The 23,330-nt window shown below is 34.2% G+C and overlaps 1 long non-coding RNA gene across 1 annotated transcript in view; it reads right to left on the bottom strand.

The window, feature by feature from the left end:
- Window positions 1-23,330, bottom strand: part of LOC306653172 — a 183,301-nt gene that overhangs the window by 9,310 nt on the left and 150,661 nt on the right. The gene's annotated exons all lie outside the window — the stretch shown is intronic.

The raw sequence follows: 23,330 nt of genomic DNA, 5'->3' as shown, positions 1-23,330 counted from the left end.
CATAATTCAAGGTCATCTGGCCAGTTAGGCACAACATAGTTCCAAGAGTATTCTAGCTCATTAGTTTTCGGACTGAGAATCCAAAAAAGTACTTGAAGGAAGTCTGATAAAAGATCATCAAAATTTAAGGAAAAAATCCTATGTAGAGACTTAAAGATGCATTATATAGTCATAAAATATTCTCAGTAAATAACAATGATCCAGTTATTAGGCAGAGCTTCACAAAAGGGACCTGCTTCTGATATAGTAACCTCAAGAGGACAACACAGAACTCCAATGACTTTTGTTAGAGTGAAAACAAATCGAGCAATAAAGAACCCCACAACCCCAATTCAAGATAGAGACAAGAGGGCCAAGCGAATGCTCATAATGTAAGACTTAAAGCCAAAACCACACAGATGAACTCGTCATAAACCACTCAAGGCAAATAGTTTTAGAAACTTGGAGTTACATCGAAAAGTGAATCAACTGATCTGAGTTGTAGAGGAAGCAATTTTCAAAGACTTTATGTAGAATCTCGTATTGAAGATCATCATCTTAATTGTTACAAGCAATTGCAGTCATAGGAGTTTTTGCTAAAATATTACCTGATCATTTGAGTTCAAAAGCTATCACTGAGTGCCTTCTATATTTGGTACATTGTACTAAAGTCCAATGGACACCGCAATGCTGCCTGAATTTCTCAGACATATTGTAATTAGAAAACTCAGTAGAGTTTGGAAGAAAATAATGAAAGAGATTACACAGCAGAATGTCTGGCATATTAAATATTTTAAAACTCTATGAATAATTAGATAAAACTAACACAAAAGTATGAAAACTCACTTCACAAAAATATTCCTAAATTTTGAAAATGAAACTCAATGGCCCATTTTTATAAAACAACAATTTCCATCCATCTTAAGGATATATGAATTATACAATGTGAGATGCTTTAACACAAGTCACAAAGAAATTCAGTTCTTAAAACCTATATATTTAAGTTAGATTTCAAAAAAATCCTCTGAGTTTATGTAACTTTCCACAATTAAAGAGATTCTAAGAAGGGTTACTGTTTTGATACTATTGGACAGCAAATGTTTCTCTAAGCAATTCAGGATGGAAACATTAAGAATGTTACTATAGCAAATATAATTAGGTCTCTTATGAAAATGGGGTGATTTTTTCTACAGTAGTATCTACTTAATAAACTTCTAACATACAAATCTCTTTGATTCATTCTTTTTCCCTAGGTGGATAACCTGGTTAAATATTCTTACATCAGTTCCCCATTACACTCCTTGGCTATTTAATTCTATAGTGTCAGTATTGAATTCTAATATTCCACAGTCTTCATATGTGACAGATTCCTAAAGAAAATGAAAAATCTAGTTCCCTGATGATACACGAATAAGTCTGCATATATGCACATATGTGTATATGTGTACCCACAAAGCATGGCATGCATATATTACACAAACACACACACACACACATATACACATATATATACACACACTTTTTATGTGTATGATGTATGTTTGTATGATATGTGTAAATTTCACTTAGTAAATGATTATAGTTCTACAAAGTGAGGGAGAATGTATTTGTGCAAAAATTCAGTGTTGCTATTATTTTTAATAAGCAAATTCACTGCTTGCCCTGCCACTGTTGATAAGATTCCCTATGGAAAAATGACTTGGCCATCACCAATATAAACAAGCTAGCACATTTCTTGAAATAGAATTCCTTGTACTCATCGATGACAAATGTGTAGGAAATTTGTTTCATAGCTCAGATAATTTCTGTGTCATCTTGACTTTTATGTCTCCAGGTTCTTTTATTCTGTTTTTCAGATTGCTTTGCTTATTCCTGTAAGCTTATTGCAGCTCAGTAATGAATTCAGTTTCTCAGTAAGGCTCGAGAGATCCATTCTTATAACATTTTTTCATCTTATCTTAATTCCTTGGGGATTGGCTACATTTATTCATTGCTAAGGTATTATCAGTGGGTTTTCACCTTTTCCAAGGTATATCAAGATATGCATTTTATGAGATGTCGACAATAGTAATGGGAATAACTGTTATTTTATTACTCTAGAGCCTGAATAGAGATTACATTGTATTTCTAATTATTATTCTGTGTAACCTTTGATTCAAATATTTCCTTTTTATTTCACAATGTTCTTTTAGATACATAAACTCAGTTAATGTTCTGTTCTATGGTTTCATCCATGTAAATCAAGCTTCAGTTAGCTCTGATGATGTCACACATCTTACATTCTCATCCAGTCTCTTTCCTTTTGTTAGATCTCTGTACTTTGGTCCCTTCAGAAGGTGAGCAAGATAAGGATTAAAGCTGTTGCTTTCCAAATATAGTTCATTGGAAACTCTGATCAAGTTTTGGTGAGTATTAATTGTCTATGGAAAAAGTACACTTGAAAGTTATCAAATATACTTCCACTGATTACTCAAGCACTTTTTTGTCTCTCATTTCCACTAATACTTTATCTTCATAACTGTAACAACTTAGTATATTAAATTTTAAAATCATTTTCTTTTTACTATTACTTTAATATCAACTGTTATTTGGGTACTTAGCACTTTCAAATGCATGAATCCTAAATAAGTAATAATTCAACAGATTAAAAAACTAAATCTTAAATATAATTTACAAGTTTTATTCATTTTCTTAAAACTGATGCTTGAATACATGATATAATGTGACAGATAAAATGAAATTTTTTCAGACCATATTATAGGTTATAGTGACTCAAAAATAAATGAAAATTATATTTGTTTCATGTTTTTTGCTACATAATTTTAAGAAACATTGTAAGACACACATACAAAAATTTGAGACATATCATAGACTTGAAAATATTTAGAAGGGTATATTATTCAAGATATAAAAGCATTCTGAAAGTTCACAATGAGAAAACAAATAGCCCAATTTAAAAATGGACAAAATACCTGAACAGCTGCCTTTCCAAAGAGGATGAACACATGTCAAGTAAGCATATGAAAAGATGTTCAACATAATATGTCATTAGCAAATCACAAATTAAAACAATGAGATACTACTACATTCATGTTACAAGGGCAAAACTCCAAAATACTGATGACAGCAAATGCTGGAGAGCATATGGAACAGTAGGGGCTCTTACTCCTTACCACTGGGAAGGCAGAAGGGCACAGCCATGTTGGAAGACAGTTCAGCAGTTTCTAATAAAATTAAATCTATTCTCACTACAAGATCTAAAACTCTTACTCCTTGGTATTTACCCAAAAGAGACTAAAACTTATGTTCACACAAAATCCTGTACATGATTTATAGTAGCTTTATTTATAATTGCCAAAATATGGAAGCAACCAAGATGTCCTTTGCTAAGTGAATGGATAATTAAAGTGTTGTAAATCAAGCATTGGAATATTATTTAATGCTATGTAGAAATTAGCTATCAAGTCCTGGAAAAGCATTGAGAAAACTTAAAAGTATATTATTAAGTGAAAGACGCTCATTTGAAAAGCCTGCATATTACAAATCACAGTCATATGATAAGTGGAACAGGCAAAACTAGGGAGGTGGAAAAAAAACAATGAAAGGCCAGTGGTTGCTAGCCGGTAGCTGGTGTCCTCATGAGACAACCAGGTGAAAAGAGACACACAGGGAAAACACCACTTTACACAAAGGCAGATGTTAAAGAAATGCATCTAGAAGCTGGGGGAGAGCAAAGACTTCAGCAGACTACCAGAAGCCAGGGTGAGGCAGGAAAGAATTCTCTAAATGTTAGAGAAGACATATGGTCCTGCTGATACCTGGATTCGGGACATCTAGCCTCCAGAATTGTGAGACAATGTGTTTTTGTTGTTTCAAGCCACCCAGTTTCTGACTCTTGGTACGGTTGCCTAGGAAATCAATGTAAACTCCCAGGCAATCAAGAGTTTCTAATGTAGGTTATAGGTTCTTAAGGATTACCTCCCTTCAGACTCTGCCCATTGCTATTTAACCTGCCATTTAATTTTTTTATAGTAGCTGACAGAAACCACATTCTATGCTTGTTGTAGACATTTGTTCCTGTGGTGAGTGAATAAATTCAGCATCAAAATAAGAAAGAAAGAAAAGGGAAAAAATCCTCAATATCCTCATAAGTAATAGCTAAGACTTATAAAGGGCTTATTGTGAGCAAACAATTCTTTGAGATTTTTCTTCTATCTTCTCACTCAATCTTCCCCCCTGAATTTGATACAAATTAAGGAGATAATTATGATTTTATTCCCATTTTATAGATCAGGAAACTGAAGGTCGATATATAATTTGCAGTAGTAGATCATTTGGGACTATGTTCTCAAAGGTTATGTTACACAAATGTAATGCTCATTTCCTTATTTTTTTCTATGTCCTCTGCACTAAAAGGTATGTTCTTTGAAGGCAAAATTTTTTGTCTTCTTTATCCACTGCTACAGTCTCAAGTCTATTTCAGTACTTTATATGTAGTAAATGCTCAATAAATGTTCAATGAAAGAATCAATGATTGGCTATATAAACGAGTAAGTAGTCTTGGGATGAATTTCTAAAATGCATCATTACAAATAACATATTTAGAGCTAGACCTGTTTCCCAAAGTGTCACCAAATCTGTACATTCTGCAATTTTACTCCACGTTCAAGATCTACTCTGAATGAGAGACTTGAATTCCAGTTGCATAACAGTAACTTACTATCTGTCCTTCAAAATTCTTAAGTTTCTGATTTATTTTTTTCTCATCAGTTATAGCATATATTCTGTAGGCGTATAGGAGTTAAATGAAATAATGATATGTGGAAGCACTCATAAATTTTAAAGTACCTTATACATTGTTACTGAATATGTTTTTTTAAGTTTTTACAGACTGCATTTTGATTAATTGTACACAAATGGGGTACATCATTTCTTTTCTATGGTTGTATACGATGTAGATTCATACCATTCATGTAATCATACATGTACATAGGGTAATGATGTCTGTCTCATTTCACCATTTTTCATACACCCCATCCCTCTCATTTCCTTCTACATAAAGTTCCCCCATTCTTCTCTCACTCCCACCACCCCACTCCCACTATATATCATTCTCCACTTATCAGGGAAAACATTTGACCTTTGTTTTTTTGGGATTGTCTTATTTCACTTGGCATAATATTCTCTAATTCCATTCATTTATTTTCAAATGCCACAATATTATTCTTCTTTATGGCTGAATAATATTCCATTGTGTATATATACCACTTAATGGAGAAAAACTGAAAGCATTCCCTTTAAAAACTGGAACAAGACAGGGATGCCCTCTTTCACAACTTCTATTCAACATTGGCCTTGAAACACTTGCCAGAGTAATTAGACCAAAGAAATTAAAGGGATACAAATAGGAAAAGAACTTAAGCTGTCTCTATTTGCTGATGACATTATCCTATATTTAGAAGGTCCCAAAAACTCAACTAGAAAACTTCTAGAACTAATAAATGAATTCAGCAAAGTAGCAGGATATAAAATCAATACATGTAAATCTAATGCATTTCTATTCATAAGCGATGAATCCTCTGAAAGAGAAATTAGGAAAACCACTCCATTCACAATAGCCTCAAAAAAAATAAATAAAATACTTGGGAATTAATCTAACAAAAGAGGTGAAAGACCTCCACAATGAAAACTACAGAACATTAAAGAAAGAAATTGAAGAAAACCTTAGAAGATGGAAAGATCTCCCATGTTCTTGGATAGGCAGAATTAATATTGTCAAAATGGCCATACCACCAAAAGTGCTATACAGATTCAATGCAATTCAAATTAAAATCTCAATGATATTCCTCATGGAAATAAAGAAAGCAATCATGAACTTCATCTGGAAGAACAAGAGACCTCAACTAGCCAAAACAATCCTGAGTAGAAAAAGTGAAATAGTAGGTGTCACAATACCAGACATTAAACTATACTATAGAGCAATAGTGACAAAAACAGCATAGTATTGGCTCCAAAATAGACAGGCAGACCAATGGTACAGAATAGAGGACACAGAGACAAAACCACATAAATACAGTCACCTCATACTAAACAAAGAAGCCAAAAACATACAATGGAGAAAAGATAACCTGTTCAACAAATGGTGCTGGCAAAACTGGAAATCCACATGCAGTAAAATGAAATTAATCCTCTGTCTCTCACCCTGCACAAAACTCAACTCAATATGTTAAGGCATTTCTTTCTACTAATTTTATGAGGCATAGAATGTCCTTAGATCCTTTCATGAACTCCTCCTGATGCGAGGCTTGCCTTTCTGTGTAGAAATATCTTATTCTTAGACTTTCAGGATGATGTTATGATGACTGATTAAATAAAATTGAACTCATTCAAGAAGATTTATCTCTGAATGCAGTTCCATATCTGCATAGTAGAGTACCACAAAATGAACCGACATCTCTGCTTGGGGAATAGCAATCACATCTTTGTGTTACACAAATTCAGATTTATCCTTTTCTCTTTTCTGACTAAAAATAAACTCTCACAAAGAAATAGCTGGCTCGAGTATTCTGTGAAATATGAACATTAGCTCCAATTTTATATATTATACTGATTGGAATAAGGACTAGGTAATTAATCCTGTTCTACAGAATGCTTTATTTTGAAGATTTTAATGTAACCAAGTAAGGCACAGTCATACAGAACATACCACCACCAGAATGTAAATTATTTCTAATTACACTCAAATTGATTCAATACTAGAAATCATGTAGAGAGAAGAACTTTGACTTCAAATTCTAGGCAAATCACCTTTGAGGAAGTCTTTGGCAGTTTTTTTTTGTTTGTTTTTTTTTTTTTTTTTTTGCGGTGCTGGGGATTGAACCCAGGGCCTTGTGCTTGCAAAGCAAGCACTCTACCAACTGAGCTATATCCCCAACCCAAGTCTTTGGTTTCTTATCTTGGCTATACAACCTCAAGCAAGTTAACTGACATATTTGATAGGGTCTTAATGTTCTTAGTGTAAGCGTAACAATTCCCAACTTTCATGAATTTTATAAACATTAGCTACAAAAGTATATACAAATGCTTCTCTCATAGTCACTATCTTCTACGGTTTAGATCATAAGTGCCCTTCAGTGTTCCATATGGTTAAAGGATTGGTCCTCAACGTAGTGCTATTGAGAGGTGGTGGAACCTTATAAGGTAAGGGGTTCTCAGGAGGTCTTCAGGTCAGTGGGAGTGTGCCACTCGAAGAGGACAGTGGGACATCAACCCCTTCCTCTCTTTTTTCTTTGCTTCCTGGCTCACCGGGAGGTGGGTAGTTTTGCTCTATCACCCATGTGCTCCCCCCATGATGAGTTGCATCTCTCCAGGCCCAAGAGCAACGGGACCAACAAATCACCACCTGGAATCTTCAAAACTGTTAGCAAAAATAAATCTCTTATAAAATGATAATATTTTTATAGTGACAGAAAGTATTCTATGGAATGCCTTTCCTTTCACCCTACGCTTCAGTTTCATTTTCTTTTAACATTACATGTCAAATGTTAGTTATGCATGATGAAGTAGATTGTAGACACATGGGTAGACATTGTTTTAGAATAAAGAAGAAATAAAATAAGATAATTTTATTTTCTCTAAATTTATCTTGGTCATTCCTCCCAACAATTTTTTTAACCCCCTGGCTCACCCACTCTACCTTGAGCTACATAACCAGTACATTTTTAAATTTTTATTTTGAGATAGGGTTTTGCTAAGTTAACCTGGCTGGCCTCTAATTTGAAATCCTCTGCCTCAGCCTATGAGTAACTGGGATTACATAAGCCTAATTCTTTTAATGACATATTTGCCAGGTAAACATTTATTTTAAGTACTTTTGCACATAATCACCTCATTTTGTTCTACATGGAATATATATTCTAACAACAGTGATGAAGAAATTTAAAAATTTGATAAGAGAAACTGGCAGTAAACAGAAGAAAGAGATTATAAGCATAGAGTGCTATTTCAGTAAAGATATGATACTTTTTAAAAGAGCTAAAAAGAGCTTATCTTTCAGCTTCACATCTCGGGTCTTTTAAACATGTGAAATAGACTCTAGGACTTTAGATCCTAAATAGCAAAGTCTTTCACAAGGTAAATGTCCAATTCTCTTGTTTTAAAACAAAGTGGACAGTTGTGGGTTGCTATAGCAACCACACGAGTCATCAGGAATACAGCTTCCTACTATCTCTGTATTCTGCATTCTGAAGTCTGTAGCATTGTAGTCCTAGATGACTGCTGGTTCCTGGAAATCCTATTTGAATTTCAAGTATGAGTGGGAAGAGAGGATGCAAAAGCGGCGCATGTGTGAATTGTGTGGCATCTGTTTTAATACAACATCCTGAGAGTCCCACCCAATCATTTTTACTATTTTACTGTCCTACTTGATATAAGAGAAGATGTAATATACTCATCTAGCTAGGCACATTGCTTTTAGAATAAAGGTGGAATTATATTACCGAGAAAGATGGCAGCATAGATCTTACAAAAGCAACAAGAAGACACTGCCCAAAGGGACCAATTTTTATTTACTCAGGTCTTGAGTTGTAGTCGACAAGCTGCCTCTCCAGTCAGCACTATAGTTCATTGGTTCAGATTTCTCTGCATTGCTGTGATTTATTATTCTCCATCATTTAAGCTTCTTTAATGAAATTGACAGGAAAACTTCATTAACTTTCATTTAATTAACCTTATCTGATAATTAATAAAAAATGTTTCTCCCTCCACTTATAATTTAATTACAGAGCTAGATAATAAAGCTCACTCTGATTTTCATTATTCTAAACCAACATAATTCATTTTATTTAAAATAATATATGTTTGAAATTAAGCTATGATTTTCAGTATTTCTAGACTTTCAATTAATGAAGTAAAATGTGTTTCCTTATTTAATCCTTACTACATTACTCACTAATCTATGATTTTTAGTTGGGAAACGTTTTTATCTAATTCTATGGTTTGGATGTGTACCCTAAATTCATGTTAGATACTGAGTCCTCAATGCAACAGTATGGGAGGTGGGGCCTAATAAAAGGTGATTGGGTCAAGAGGGTGGAGCCCTCGTGAATGTATTTATGCAGCTGTCTTGGGAGTGGATTAATTATCTTAAGAGCAGGTTGCTACAAAAGAGAGGCTGCCCCTGATGCTTTCTTTCTTATAATACAGTCCCTCGCCCTTCTCCCATGCTATGACACAGCGGACTGTGTGCCAGGTGCCAGCACCATGCTTTTCCTGTCCTCCAAAATCATGAACCAAATAATCTGTTGTCTTTATGAAACATCCAGTCTTGTAATAAATTACAGAAATAGCAAATGAACTAAGACATTTAATTAATAGTAAGAAAACAATACTAATAATAGTAAGAACTATCAATTGTTGCATGCTTACCGCATAGCAAATATTTTATGATTAAATTTTACAAAAACCTTAAAAGTATATTATTATTATTAAAGGCATGTGACTCAGGAAACAGGTTTGGAGATGTTAAGTGATCAACCCAGAGCCACACTTCAGGAGTTGGGGCTAGGCTCTCATTACAGGGGAATCGTTTCTTCTAACATATATAATTGACCCTGAGTCCTGATATCACTGAATCCTTATAAATTCCATTATCACTACTTTCAGGTTTGTTTTTTTTTTTTTTTAATTTTTGGGTTTTTTCAAAAAATTTTTATGTGTCCTAATTTGTTGTACATGACAGTAGGTTGCATGCAATCAGATTTCTTGCAAAATTGAAAAAAACAAAAAAAAGGTCCACTGGGTGTGGTGGCCCACACCTGTGATCACAGCGGAATTGAGAAGCTGAGGCAGAAGGATGGGGAGTTCAAAACCAGCCTCAGCCAAAGTGAGGTGCTAAGCAATTCAGTGAGAACCCGTTTCTAAATAAAATATAAAACAGGGCTGGGGATGTGGCTTAGGGGCCAAGTGCCCCTGAGTTCAATCCCCAGCAACCCTCCCAAAAACAACCCAGGTCCAGGACACATTGCCACGTTATCTTGATAACTGGAAGCTTGTTAAACTATAATGATGTCTATGAACAAAATCTATTTTTTTTTATTGTAAACAAATGGGGTACAACTTGTTTCTCTGGTTGTACATGAAGTAGAGGCATACCATTTGTGTAATCATACATTTACATAGGGCAATGCTGTTTGATTTATTCTGTTATTTTTTCCTACTCCCCTAGCCCTCCCAACCCCTCCCACCCCTCTTTTCCCTCTGTACAGTTCCTCCTCCCTCCATTCTTGCCTCCCTCCCACCCCCCATTATGTATCATCATCCACTTATCAGCGAGATCATTCGCCCTTTGGTTTTTTGAGAATGGCTTATCTTACTTAGCATGATATTCTCCAATTTCATCCATTTGCCTGCAAATGCCATAATTTTATTATTCTTTATGGCTTAGTAATATTCCATTGTATATATATACCACAGTTTCTTTATCCATTCATCAATTGAAGGCCACCTAGGTTGGTTCCACAATCTGGCTATGGTGAATTGAGCAGCTATGAACATTGATGTGGCTGTATCTCTGTAGTATGCTGATTTTAAATCTTTTGGGTATAGGCCTAGGAGTGGAATAGCTGGGTCAAATGGTGGTTCCATTCCAAGCTTTCTGAGGAATCTCCATACTGCTTTCCAGAGTGGCTGCACTAAATTGCAACCCCACCAGCAATGTCTGAGTGTACCTTTTTCCCCACATCCTCGCCAACACCTATTGTTGCTTGTGTTCTTGATAATCGCCATTCTAATTGGGGTGAGATGGAATCTTAGGGTAGTTTTGATTTGCATTTCTCTTATTACTAAGATGTTGAACATTTTTTTCATATATCTCTTGATGCTTGTAGATTTTCTGTGACATTCTATTCATTTCCTTAGCCCATTTGTTGATCGGGTTATTTGTATTCTTGGTGTAAAGTTTTTTGAGTTCTTTATACAAAATCTATTTTTGACAGTAGAAATACAGGATAAAATGTATAGTTATAGAATGGTGTAAGGCAAAGCAGTTTTTGGCATGCACTTTATAAGCAATAAAGAAATATTGTCCCATTTCTAAATGCTACTCACTGAGCCAAAAATGGAGATACACTTGACTATATTTGAGTCATGTTTTTAAAATTTGTTTGTAGTCAGTTTTTACAAGTCTATATATATTACTTATGCTTCTCAGCACCCACATATTTGTAATTAGAGCTTAATGATAATAACCAAGTATTTGTTTTTAATTCATTTTAATATGTATCATCAGTTTTCTTGCATCTTTACTGCCTCCATTCTTGAGTTAGTTTGGTTTGTACATCAGTAATCATAACATACATGTCTTTGGGGCTTTTTTAATTAAATGTATCATCTGGATGTTAGCTAAGCTAAATGAGAAAAAATTCTCACATCAAAGTCATTTTTCAAAGTTATAGAAACAATGTTTCACCATTCAGTGTTCAAAAAATTCAGTCCTTTTTTTTATGTTCCTTGAAGTAAACTTTATTTTTTAATTCAGAAATTTTCATAATTCTTTACTTCTCTCTCTGTATTATTTTTCTTTTAATTATCTTTTAACACAGAAGGTCTCTAGAACCTATCTAGTCTTTGTGAGAATCAGGCTATGTTTATCTGTTTTTTTTAATTTTAACATTTTATTAAAAATTCCTTTTCTATAGGTTCACTTTGCTTGTTATATAATACCTAATACTCATGATTATATTTCTGTGTATGTTATCATTGTCTATTATTTCCACCTGACTCTTTTCCACTACCTTTTCTCCCTCTTCTATGTATTCTAGAAGTGTATGTCAAGTTTATTTGTGTATTATTAGTCTGATATTTATTGCCCAATTTTTACCTCCTTTATTTTGAGACACCTATTCCTTTTCATTATCTAATCCTGTTTTTCTTTTGTTTTAGTCTCTTGTGAGTTAAGAATATAGAGGCAATATACACAAAGGTGAAACCATTAAGCACACAGATTCTGAAGACATGTGTATTTATTACTTTTATTCTAGGGTATCAATTCCTCATCTGAAAAGCAGAAGATAAGATCAATTTCTTCAAGTGTGTTTCAGGGTTGAGTGAGAATATATGAAAATTTATTAGAATATGTGGCACATCAGACAGTTCTACAAATGCATATTATTTCTAGATATATTATACCCTTAAATCTTGAATAAGTATATCAAATTATTCACATTTAATACTTACTTCTTGAAAATGACTCAATAAAGTATTCAGAAATTATTCACTTTTAGAGTTTGAGAATGTTTTCATTTTGCTACATGAGCCAAGAAGTTTGTTATGGATGAAAAGAGCTCTGACTGTTTGGATTTAGAAAGCCAAAGGAAACTTGATGACTTCCTTTGCAAAATCAAACCCAGGATTGAGAATACAAGGAGACTCCCCACAGAAGGAAGAAATCTTAAGGTTCCATTGAAAAAATATTCATTTTCTTAAATGTTTAATGACACCTCTTCCTTCACATTTAAACAGTTACTCTAAGCTCTGATACCACTCTTTCCTGAAGCTGAAACATTTAAGTTTGGAGAGAAAGGTGATAATGAGTATAATAGAATATATTTCCTCCAATGATAAGTGCTACAGAAAATATAAAATGTGGAAATGGGAAAGAGAATTTCTTTAGGGCAGGGGTTAAACTTGGAAAAGGGTGATAATTAAAAATTGCTTGAAGAGGCAGGACAAGGTGGCATACAACTGAAATCCCAGTGGTTCAAATGGCTGAGGCAGGAAGATTGCAAACTCAAGACAAGCATCAGCAATTTAAGGAGACCCTGTCTAAAGTTAAGGCCCCCCACCTGACAAACTGGTCATGATACTCAGTGGTTAAGTGTCTCTGGATTCAATCCCTGAAACAAAAGGGGGAAAATAAAAGAAAGAAAGAAAAAGAAAAGGAAAAAATTGCTTGAAGAATCCTCACTTGGATCCAAGATGGCGGACTAGAGGGTGACTGCATCTCCAGTTGTTCCAGAACCCAGGATTTAAGAAGGGGAGGCATTGAGAGACTCTGACTAAAATAGAACCATGGAGTGAGTCTCTCCCACCTGGTGAAGCTCAGCTCGGGTGGCAGACCCGGATTCAGGTGGCTTATTAGACTAGGGCAGGACAGCTAGAGTCTTCCCCAGGCAGCCCTGGGCACTCCAGCGGGGGGCTCCTCCCACACGGCCAGCTTCTCAGAGCAGGCCCACCAGTGAGAGCCTTTCCAAACAGAGCCAGCTCCAAGCCCTGGAACCAGTAGCGGACTAGGGACAGCTTTCTACAGAAGTACTGCATTATCAAGTTACTCCAAGACTTCAGGCTACTGAAGGCTGGGAGGTGATACACTGGAAATCTAAAGAGACACTATAAGCAAATAGAGGAAATCTGCAATATCACAGAGTCCCACTGACATCTGACCAATATGAGAAAACAAAGGAAGAAAATGTCCCAAAAAAGCCTAGATACTATATCAATAAAACTCAATGACAGCACAGCAGAAGAAATGTCAGAAAGGGAGTTCAGAATGTATATAATTAAAACAATCAGGGAAGCAAACGAGGAGATGAAAGAGCAAATGCAGGCATTGAAGGAGGAGATGAAAGAGCAAATGCAGGCATTAAATGATTGCACCAATCAACAGTTAAAAGAGCAAATACAGGAAGCAAGAGATAATTTCAATAAAGAGTTAGAGATACTGAAAAAACAAACAAGCAAACAAACAGAAATCCTTGAAAGGAAGGAAACAATAAACCAAGTTAAAAACTCCATAGATAGCATAACCAATAGGATAGAACACCTGGAAGACAGAACCTCAGATATTGAAGACAAAATATTTAATCTTGAAAACAAAGTTGACCAAACAGAAAAGATGGTAAGAAATCATGAACAGAATCTACAAGAATTATGGGATATCAGAAAAGGGGCCAAATTTAAGAATTATTGGGATTGAGGAAGGCTTAGAGAAACAAACCAAAGGAATGAACAATCTATTCAACGAAACAATATCAGAAAATTTCCCAAATCTGAAGAATGAAATGGAAATCCATATACAAGAGGCTTATAGGACTCCAAATATACAAAATTACAACAGACCTACACCAAGGCACATTATTATGAAAATACCTAACATACAAAATAAAGACAGAATATTAAAGGTCGCGAACGAAAAGAATCAGATTCCACTCAGGGGGAAACCAATAAGAATATCAGCAGATTTTTCAATCCAGACCCTAAAAGCTAGAAGGGCCTGGAACAACATTTACCAAGCCCTGAAAGAAAATGGATGCCAACCAAGAATTTAATACCCAGCAAAACTTACTTTCAAATTTGACGATGAAATAAGATCCTTCCATGATAAACAAAAGCTAAAGGAATTTCCAAAAAGAAAGCTGGCATTACAGAACATTCTCAGCAAAATATTCCATGAGGAAGAGATGAAAAACAAAAATGCAAATCAGCAACAGGAGGAACTAGCCTAAAGGAATAGCCAAATAAAGGAGAAACCAAATCATGACAAAAAACAAAAACGAGTCAAATGACTGGGAATACAAATCATATCACAATAATAACCCTGAATGTTAATGGTCTGAACTCATCAATCAAAAGACATAGACTGGCAGATTGGATTAAAAAGAAAGATCCAACAATATGCTGCCTGCAAGAGACTCATCTCATAGAAAGAGATACCTATAGACTAAAGGTGAAAGGATGGGAAAAAACATACCATGCACACGGACACAGCAAAAAAGTATCCATCCTCATTTCAGATAATGTGGACTTCAAGCCAAAACTAGTCAGAAGGGATAAAGAAGGACATTACATCCTGCTTAAGGGAAGCATAAATCAGCAAGACATAACAATCATAGATATCTATGCCACAAACATTGATTCATCCATGTATGTCAAACAAATCCTTCTCAATTTCAGAAATCAAATAGACCACAACACAATAATACTAGGCAATTTTAACACACCTCTCTCACCTCTGGATAGATTGTCCAAACAAAAATTGAAAAAAGAAAACATGGATCTCAATAACACAATCAACAATTTAGACTTAACTGACTTATGTACAATATACCATCCAACAAAGAACGAATACACTTTCTTCTCAGCAGCACATGGATCCTTCTCTAAAATAGACCACGTTTTATACCACAAAGCTACTGTTAGCAAATACAAGAAGATAGAGATACTACCTTGTACTCTATCAGATCATAATGGATTGAAATTAGAAATAAATGACAGAATAAAAAACAGAAACTTCTCCCATACCTGGAGATTAAATAATACACTATTATATGATGAATGGATAACAGAAGGCAGCAGGAGGGAAATTAAAAAGTTCTTAGAAGTAAACGAGAACAAAGACACATCATATCAAAACCTCTGGGACACTATGAAAGCAGTACTGAGAGGAAGATTTATTTCATGGGGCGCATTAAACAAAAGAAGTAGAAATTAACAAATAAATGACTTAACACCACAGCTCAAAGCCCTAGAAAAAGAAGAGCAGACCAACACCAAAAGAAGTAGAAGACAGGAAAGAGTTAAAATCAGAGCGGAAATCAACAAAATTGAAACAAAAGAAACAATCGGAAAAATTAACAAAATAAAGAGTTGGTTCTTTGAAAAAATAAACAAAATTGATAAACCCTTAGCCACACTAACAAAGAGAAAGAGGGAGAAAACTCAAATTACTAAAATTCGGAACGAACAAGGAAATATCACAGCAGACATGAGTGAAATACAAAACATAATTAGAAGCTATTTTGAAAATCTGTACTCCAACAAAACAGAAAACCTCGAAGGCATCAACACGTTTCTAGAGACACATGAATTACCTAAAGTGGTTGAGGAGGACATACACATCTTAAATAAATCAATTTCAAGCAATGAAATAGAAGAGGCCGTCAAAAGCCTACCAACAAAGAAAAGTCCAGGACCAGATGGGTTCTCAGCCGAGTTCTACAAATCCTTTAAAGAAGAACTCATTCCAATAGTTCTCAAAGTATTTCATAAAATAGAAGAGGAAGGAACTCTCCCGAACTCATTCTATGCAGCCAATATCACCCTGATACCTAAACCAGACAGAGACACATCGAGGCAAGAAAATTTCAGACCAATATCCTTAATGAACATTGATGCAAAAATTGTCAACAAACTTTTACAAATCGCATACAAAAATATATTTAAAAAAAAGATAGTGCACCACGATCAAGTGGGTTTTATCCCAGGGATGCAAGGTTGGTTCAACATCCAGAAATCAATAAATGTCATTCACCATATCAACAGACTAAAAGTTAAGAATCACATGATTATTTCAATAGATGCCGAAAAAGGATACGATAAAATACACCATCCTTTCATGCTCAAAACACTAGAATAAATTGGGGTAGTGGGAACATTCCTTAACATTGTAAAGGCCATCTATGCTAAGCCCATGGTCATTATCATTCTAAATGGTGAAAAACTGAAAGCATTCCCCCTAAAAACTGGAACAAGACAGGGATGCCCTCTTTTACCTGTTCTATTCATCATCGTTCTTGAGACTCTAGCCAGAGCAATTAGACAAACCAAAGAAATTAAAGGGATACGAATTGGAAAAGAAGAACTCAAACTATCTCTGTTCGCTGATGACATGATTATATCTTTAGAGGAACCTGGAAATTCCACCAGGAAACTCTTAGACCTCGTAAGTGAATTCAGTAAAGTAGCAGGTTGCAAGATCAATGCTCATTAATCCAACACATTTTTATACATAAGTGATGAATCTTCAGAAAGAGAAATTAGGAAAACGACCCCATTCACAATAGCATCGAAAAAAATAAAATACTTGGGAATCAATCTCACAAAGAGGGGAAAGACCTCTACAATGAGAACTACAGAACACTAAAGAAAGAAACTAAAGAAAACCTTAGAAGATGGAAAGATCTCCCATGTTCTTGGATAGGAAGAATTAAGATTGTCAAAATGGCCATACTACCAAAAGTGCTATACAGATTCAATGCAATTCCAATTAAAATCCCAATGACGTACCTTACAGAAATAGAGCAAGCAATTATGAAATTCACCTGGAAGAATAAAAAACCCAGAATAGCTAAAGCAATCCTCAGTAGAAAGAGCGAAGCAGGGGGTATCGCAATACCAGATCTTCAACTCTATTACAAAGCAATAGTAACAAAAACGGCATGGTATTGGTACCAAAATAGACAGGTAGATCAATGGTACAGAATAGAGGACATGGACACAAACCCAAATAAATACAATTTTCTCATAATAGACCCAGGAGCCAAAAATATGCAATGGAGAAAAGATAGCCTCTTCAACAAATGGTGCTGGGAAAACTGGAAAACCATATGCAACAGAATGAAATTAAACCCTTATCTCTCACCCTGCACAAAACTCAACTCACAATGGATCAAGGACCTCAGAATCAGATCAGAGACCCTGCATCTTATAGAAGAAAAAGTAGGCCCAAACCTTCAACTTGTTGGCTTGGGATCAGACTTCCTTAACAGGACTCCCATAGCCCAAGAAATAAAAGCAAGAATCAACAACTGGGATAGATTCAAACTAAAAAGCTTTCTCTCAGCAAAGGAAACTATCAATAATGTGAAGAGAGAGCCTACAGAGTGGGAGAATATTTTTGCCACTCATACTTCAGATAGAGCGCTAATTTCCAGAATATATATAAAGTATATATTATATGAATTATATAAATATATATAAAGAATATATATATATTCTTTATATATAAAGAACTCAAAAAACTCTACACCAAGAATACAAATAATCCAATCAACAAATGGGCTAAGGAAATGAACAGACACTTCACAGAAGAAGATGTACAAGCAATCAACAGATATATGAAAAAATGTTCAACATCTCTAGTAATAAGAGAATTGCAAATCAAAACGACCCTAAGATTTCATCTCACCCCAATTAGAATGGCGATTATCAAGAACACAAGCAACAATAGGTGTTGGCAAGGATGTGGGGAAAAAGGTACACTCAGACATTGCTGGTGGGGTTGCAAATTAGTGCAGCCACTCTGGAAAGCAGTGTGGAGATTCCTCAGAAAGCTTGGAATGGAACCACCATTTGACCCAGCTATCCCACTCCTTGGCCTATATCCAAAAGACTTAAAATCAGCATACTACAGAGATACAGCCACATCAATGTTCATAGCTGCTCAATTCACCATAGCCAGATTGTGGAACCAACCTAGATGCCCTTCAGTTGATGAATGGATAAAGAACTGTGGCAAATATATACAATGGAATATTACTCTGACATGAAGAATGATAAAATTATGGCATTTGCAGGCAAATGGATGAAATTGGAGGATATCATGCTAAGTGAGATAAACCAATCTCAAAAAACTAAAGGAAGAGTGATCTCGCTGATAAGCGAATGAGGACATATAAAGGGGACTAGGAGGTGTTAGCATTAGTGTTAGGGTTAGGTTTAGGGTTAGGGATAAGGAGGGTGGTAAGAATGGAGGAAGGAAGGACTGTATAGAGGGAAAAGAGGGGTGTGAGGGGTGGGGGGGGGGAGGGAAAAATAACAGAATGAATCTAACAACATTGCCCTATGTAAATGTATGATTTTTAATAATTAAAAAAAAGAATCCTCACTTAAAACAATACCTGAATAACAAAAAATAGCCAAATCATGAAAGGATCTCAAGAACTCAAGAAGGGGCCTTTGATATCTCACAGTGGAATAGGTGTGTTAAGCTCAATAGAGAAAAAAATTTAAAAACCATATGGCTATAAAGATGATCAAAGAAGGGAAGCTTAAGATGAGGTGTAACAAGTTGTAGGATGGAGGAAATCATGTACTATTTATTGTATAGATGAAGATTTAAAAACTATTTTATTTTAAAAGTCTATTGAAATTTTGAGACTATTTTGATACTTGATCAACATAAGAAGCTTTACTAACCATTATCTGCCATTAATTTCTCACATATTCACCTTCCCACAGTTAGTCACCTTTAAAAAATCAAAGTTCATTTCCTTTGTGTTGCTATTTCCCTGAAGAGTGTTCCTTTACTAATACATTATATACGTCCATGTTCTAGTAACCTATTGGAATTACACATCTCTAAGTACTCCCATGTATAAGAGCAGTACACATGCTAATGCATTTCTATTCATTCTTCTCTTCAATATTTTATGAGTCTAATTTAGCCGCAACCTGAAAACCTGAAAGGATAGCAGAGGGAAAAAAGATTTTTTTTTCTCCTACACCTAGAAGGATGGAAACCATTAAGAAGACCACTGCTGTAGTTGAAATGAGAGGATATGGTAATGTAAGCAGGTGATAATACTAAAAATGTTGGAGGATCAGACTATAGGAACTCAAACAGAACTGATATGGGAATTTAGGAAAATAGATGAGGCAAGCCGACTCACACAGATACAAACATGCACACACACATATATACACATCCATCAATGTATGTACCTATAATATGTGTTCATATGTATACACATATATTCATACATATCTTATTAGTAGATATTCGTACTTCTTTTCTATATTGTAATCAAACTCTATATTCTATCTATATTCTATAATGTAATCAGTCATATTATTTTTATGCTTCTCCAAATGGTTGAAGGATTTCTTAAATAGGGATTAAAATTATAATATAGTATATGAAGATTTTATTGAAGGGGGATTCCTAGGCCAATAAAATTTTCTAAAATGTTGTTTTTTTCATGTAAAATAGCATTTTAGCATACAAAGGTAGTCTAACTTTTACATCCAATTCCTTTCTGAACACATAAATTATAATTTTTTTTGCTATTACAAGCAATAATGCAAAATATTCTTGTACTTTAAGCTTTTGAGAACATGTCTGATTAAATCTGCAAAGATATATGGACTGAAGAGAGTCGATACTGAGTGGACTATTGGATTTATTATCAAATTCTAATACATTTTGTCAAATGTCTTTCTAAATAGGTTCTCACTTTACTCTTGAACTAGCCACATTTAAAAGTACCATATAGGAAGAAATCAACAGAGAAAGGGGATCAAGAAGAGGAGGGCATGGGGAAGAACTGGGGAAAGAATTCTCCTGAATTATGCTCTGTCCATGTACAAACACCACAATGAATCCCATCTGAATAAAATCATAAAGCACTGATTAAAAATATATATATTATAATAATAGTAATATTAGTAGTAGAAGATAAATTAGTAGATTTCAGCAAGGGGATTAGGAATGAAGGGAGCAAAAGGGGAGGCACTGGGGACTGGAATGTGCAGCTACAGCACGACAAATCTCACTATTACATATAATTACAATGCATCAACAAAAAATTTAAGAAATTTTTTAAAGTGCCTTGGATATTTAACAACACTGAGGAATATTACTTTGCCAATCTTTGTTAATTTAAGAGATTGAAATATGGATTTAATTTATATTTTAATTTTAATATAGTTGATTAATAATGATATTGAATGATTTCATTTCGTTGACAACCATTTATATTTTGTGTTTATTCCTGACTTGGTTCATATATATATATATGAACCAACATATATATATATATATATATATATATATATACATATGTATATCACATATCAGACATTTCCTCAGTTTACTATGTCTTTTAACATGAAAATATTTTCACATATAATTTTTTTTATTTTATGTAGTTATGGGGGACCTAATTTATCAGACATTACAACATTACCAAACCTCTATAATTAAAACCATGTGGCATCAGATCATGAATAGACAGACAAGTGGAAGAGAATACAAACTCCAGAAGTAGTTATAAGTACATATAGAATTTTAGATTGTTTAATGTGGCATATTAAATCACGGATATAAAGGTGAGATTTTAGGAAATGATAATAAGAAAATTGTTTATCTACCTGAGAAAAAAATAGATTCTTACTTTGCATTTACCACATGGATCAAGGATCTAAATGTAAAAATAAATTATACTATATAAATACTAGAAGAAAACCATGAGTGACTTCTCCTTTAGAATGAGAATAGACAATATCTATTAACAACTCAAATTCCAGATATGATTAAAGATTGATAAATTTAATTACATATTTTAAAATTTCAAAGGCAAAAAAAAACCTTAGACGAATTGGGAGACAACTTTAAAACAAAGATAAAATAATTGTAAAACATATAAAAAATAAAAAACTGCCTTGTGCCATTCTTGCATCTTAGTGTCTCAGGAGGCTGAGGCAGGAGGATAGCAAGTTCAAAGTCAGCCTCAGAAACTTAGGGAGTCCCTGAGCAATTAAGTGAGACCCTGTCTCAAAATAAAAAAAATAAAAAGACTGGATGTGCCTCAGTAGTTAAGCACCCCTGGGTTCAATCCCCAGTACCAAAAAATAAAAGTGAAAAATAAAATGCTAGTATTCCTAACACACAAAGACCTCTTAGAAATTAAGAGAAATATCTAGAGGGAAAAAATTGGCAAGTAACATGAATATATAATTCACAAACTAGATATAAAATTGACACTTTGATTCATGTAATGATTCTAAATTTTAATCATCATAACAGAAATGTAAATTAAAACTACACTGTTACTAATTTTTACCTATCAGATCAGAAAAAATTAAGTATAACACAGAACATTAGTAAGACTGAAGAAATTCGAACACTCCTATATTGTGATGAAAATGCAAATCGACACACTTATAGAGGAAAATATGGTAGTATCTACCATACTATGTATGTATTAATCCTTGACCCAGCAATTCTAGTTCTAAAAATTTACACTGAAGTAAAACATCCAATAATATGTATAAAATTGAAAACAGCCTCATGTACATGTACCTAAGACAGTGGCTGATTAACTGAATTGTGCTTCAACTCATTAAGATAAAACAGAGATGTCTTTATAAACTGATAATAAATGAACTTCAGGATATATTGCAGTGAGGAGACAAATTTTTTTGTCAAAAAGGGGGAAATAATAAAATAGGAAATAGAAATTACATATATATATATATATGCATCGCTTCGTTGAACAAGAACAAACAGGGAGGATAAAAGCGGAAGATAGTAACATACATGAGAGCATGGGATGGAAAAGACAGGGAATTCTGTAAGGGAAGTGATGATGTGTCTTTCCTTAATGCCCTGACTTTTGAAACCATATTATCTCTTTACCTCTATCTCTCTCTGTGTGTCTTTCTCTTTCTCTCTTTCACACTCACATTGAAATGAATAAATATTTGAGTGAATAAATAGATTTATTTGAATTATTTATGATTGAGGAGTAAAATTTGAAATTGTATTTTTTAAAATATACCTGAAAGAAAATTCTTAACCACACTAAAGGGTTGAGAGGTTTTTTAGCCAGCTTTTTCACTGTTGTGATTAAAAGGACCCAACCAGAATAACTAGAAGAGGGAGGTTTATTTAGGGGTTTACCAGTCCAGAAATCTCAATTCACAGACAACAGGCTCCATTTCTTGGAACTTGAGGTGAGTCAGAACATCAAGGCAGAAGAGCCTAGCAGAAGGAAGCAGCTCACATGATGATCAGAAAGCAGAGAGAGATGCCACTCACCAGATACAAAATATATGCTGGAAAGTCATGCTCCCAAAGCCCCACTTCCTCCAGTTGCACTGCACCTGCCTTCAGTTACCACTCAAATAATCCCATCAGGTAATTAATTCACTTATTAGGTTAAGGCTCTTGTAACCCAATCATTTCTTCTCTGAACCTTCTTGCATTGTCTCACACACGAGCTTTTGGGGAACATCTCACACCCAAACCATAGCAATAGGTTTGAGAACTAAGCAAAGGAAATTTAAAACTACCTGTCCATAGGCTCAAGATAAATATAAATAAATAAATACTAAACTCAAACTACTATTTGAGTTTTACCCTGAGACATGTTCCCAATTTGAAAACTCATATTATACAAATAAGCAAATACATCCTGGTTGATGCAGTCAGGTAAAGGAGTTGTAAATAGGTTTAATAAAGGAGTCAAAAACATGCAAATAAAAGAGGAATGAACTCTGAACTACAAATATGTAGAATATTTATACTTGGGGAATCTGAATGAAAGATGAAAGAGAATTCTCATACTATTCTTGCAATGTTTCTTTAAATCTGAATTATGGAAAGAATTTTTAAAATGTTGAAATATATACTCAGTCTTCCCCTGTTTTTTATCTGCAAACTTATTCCCCATTTAATCAACTATTTTCCATATTTAACCATTAATTATATTGATGTATGCATGTTAGAGTATCTAAACAAAGTGAAGGTGTGGATTTATTTTCATAAAATATTGCAGAAGGTCTTTTACAACTAT

Source organism: Sciurus vulgaris, assembly GCF_902686455.1.
Source record: "Sciurus vulgaris genome assembly, chromosome: 2".
In the NCBI taxonomy this organism is placed as follows: Eukaryota; Metazoa; Chordata; class Mammalia; order Rodentia; family Sciuridae; genus Sciurus; species Sciurus vulgaris.
The sequence above is the reverse complement of the archived record's forward strand: the minus strand, read 5'-3'. Positions and strand labels throughout refer to the sequence as shown.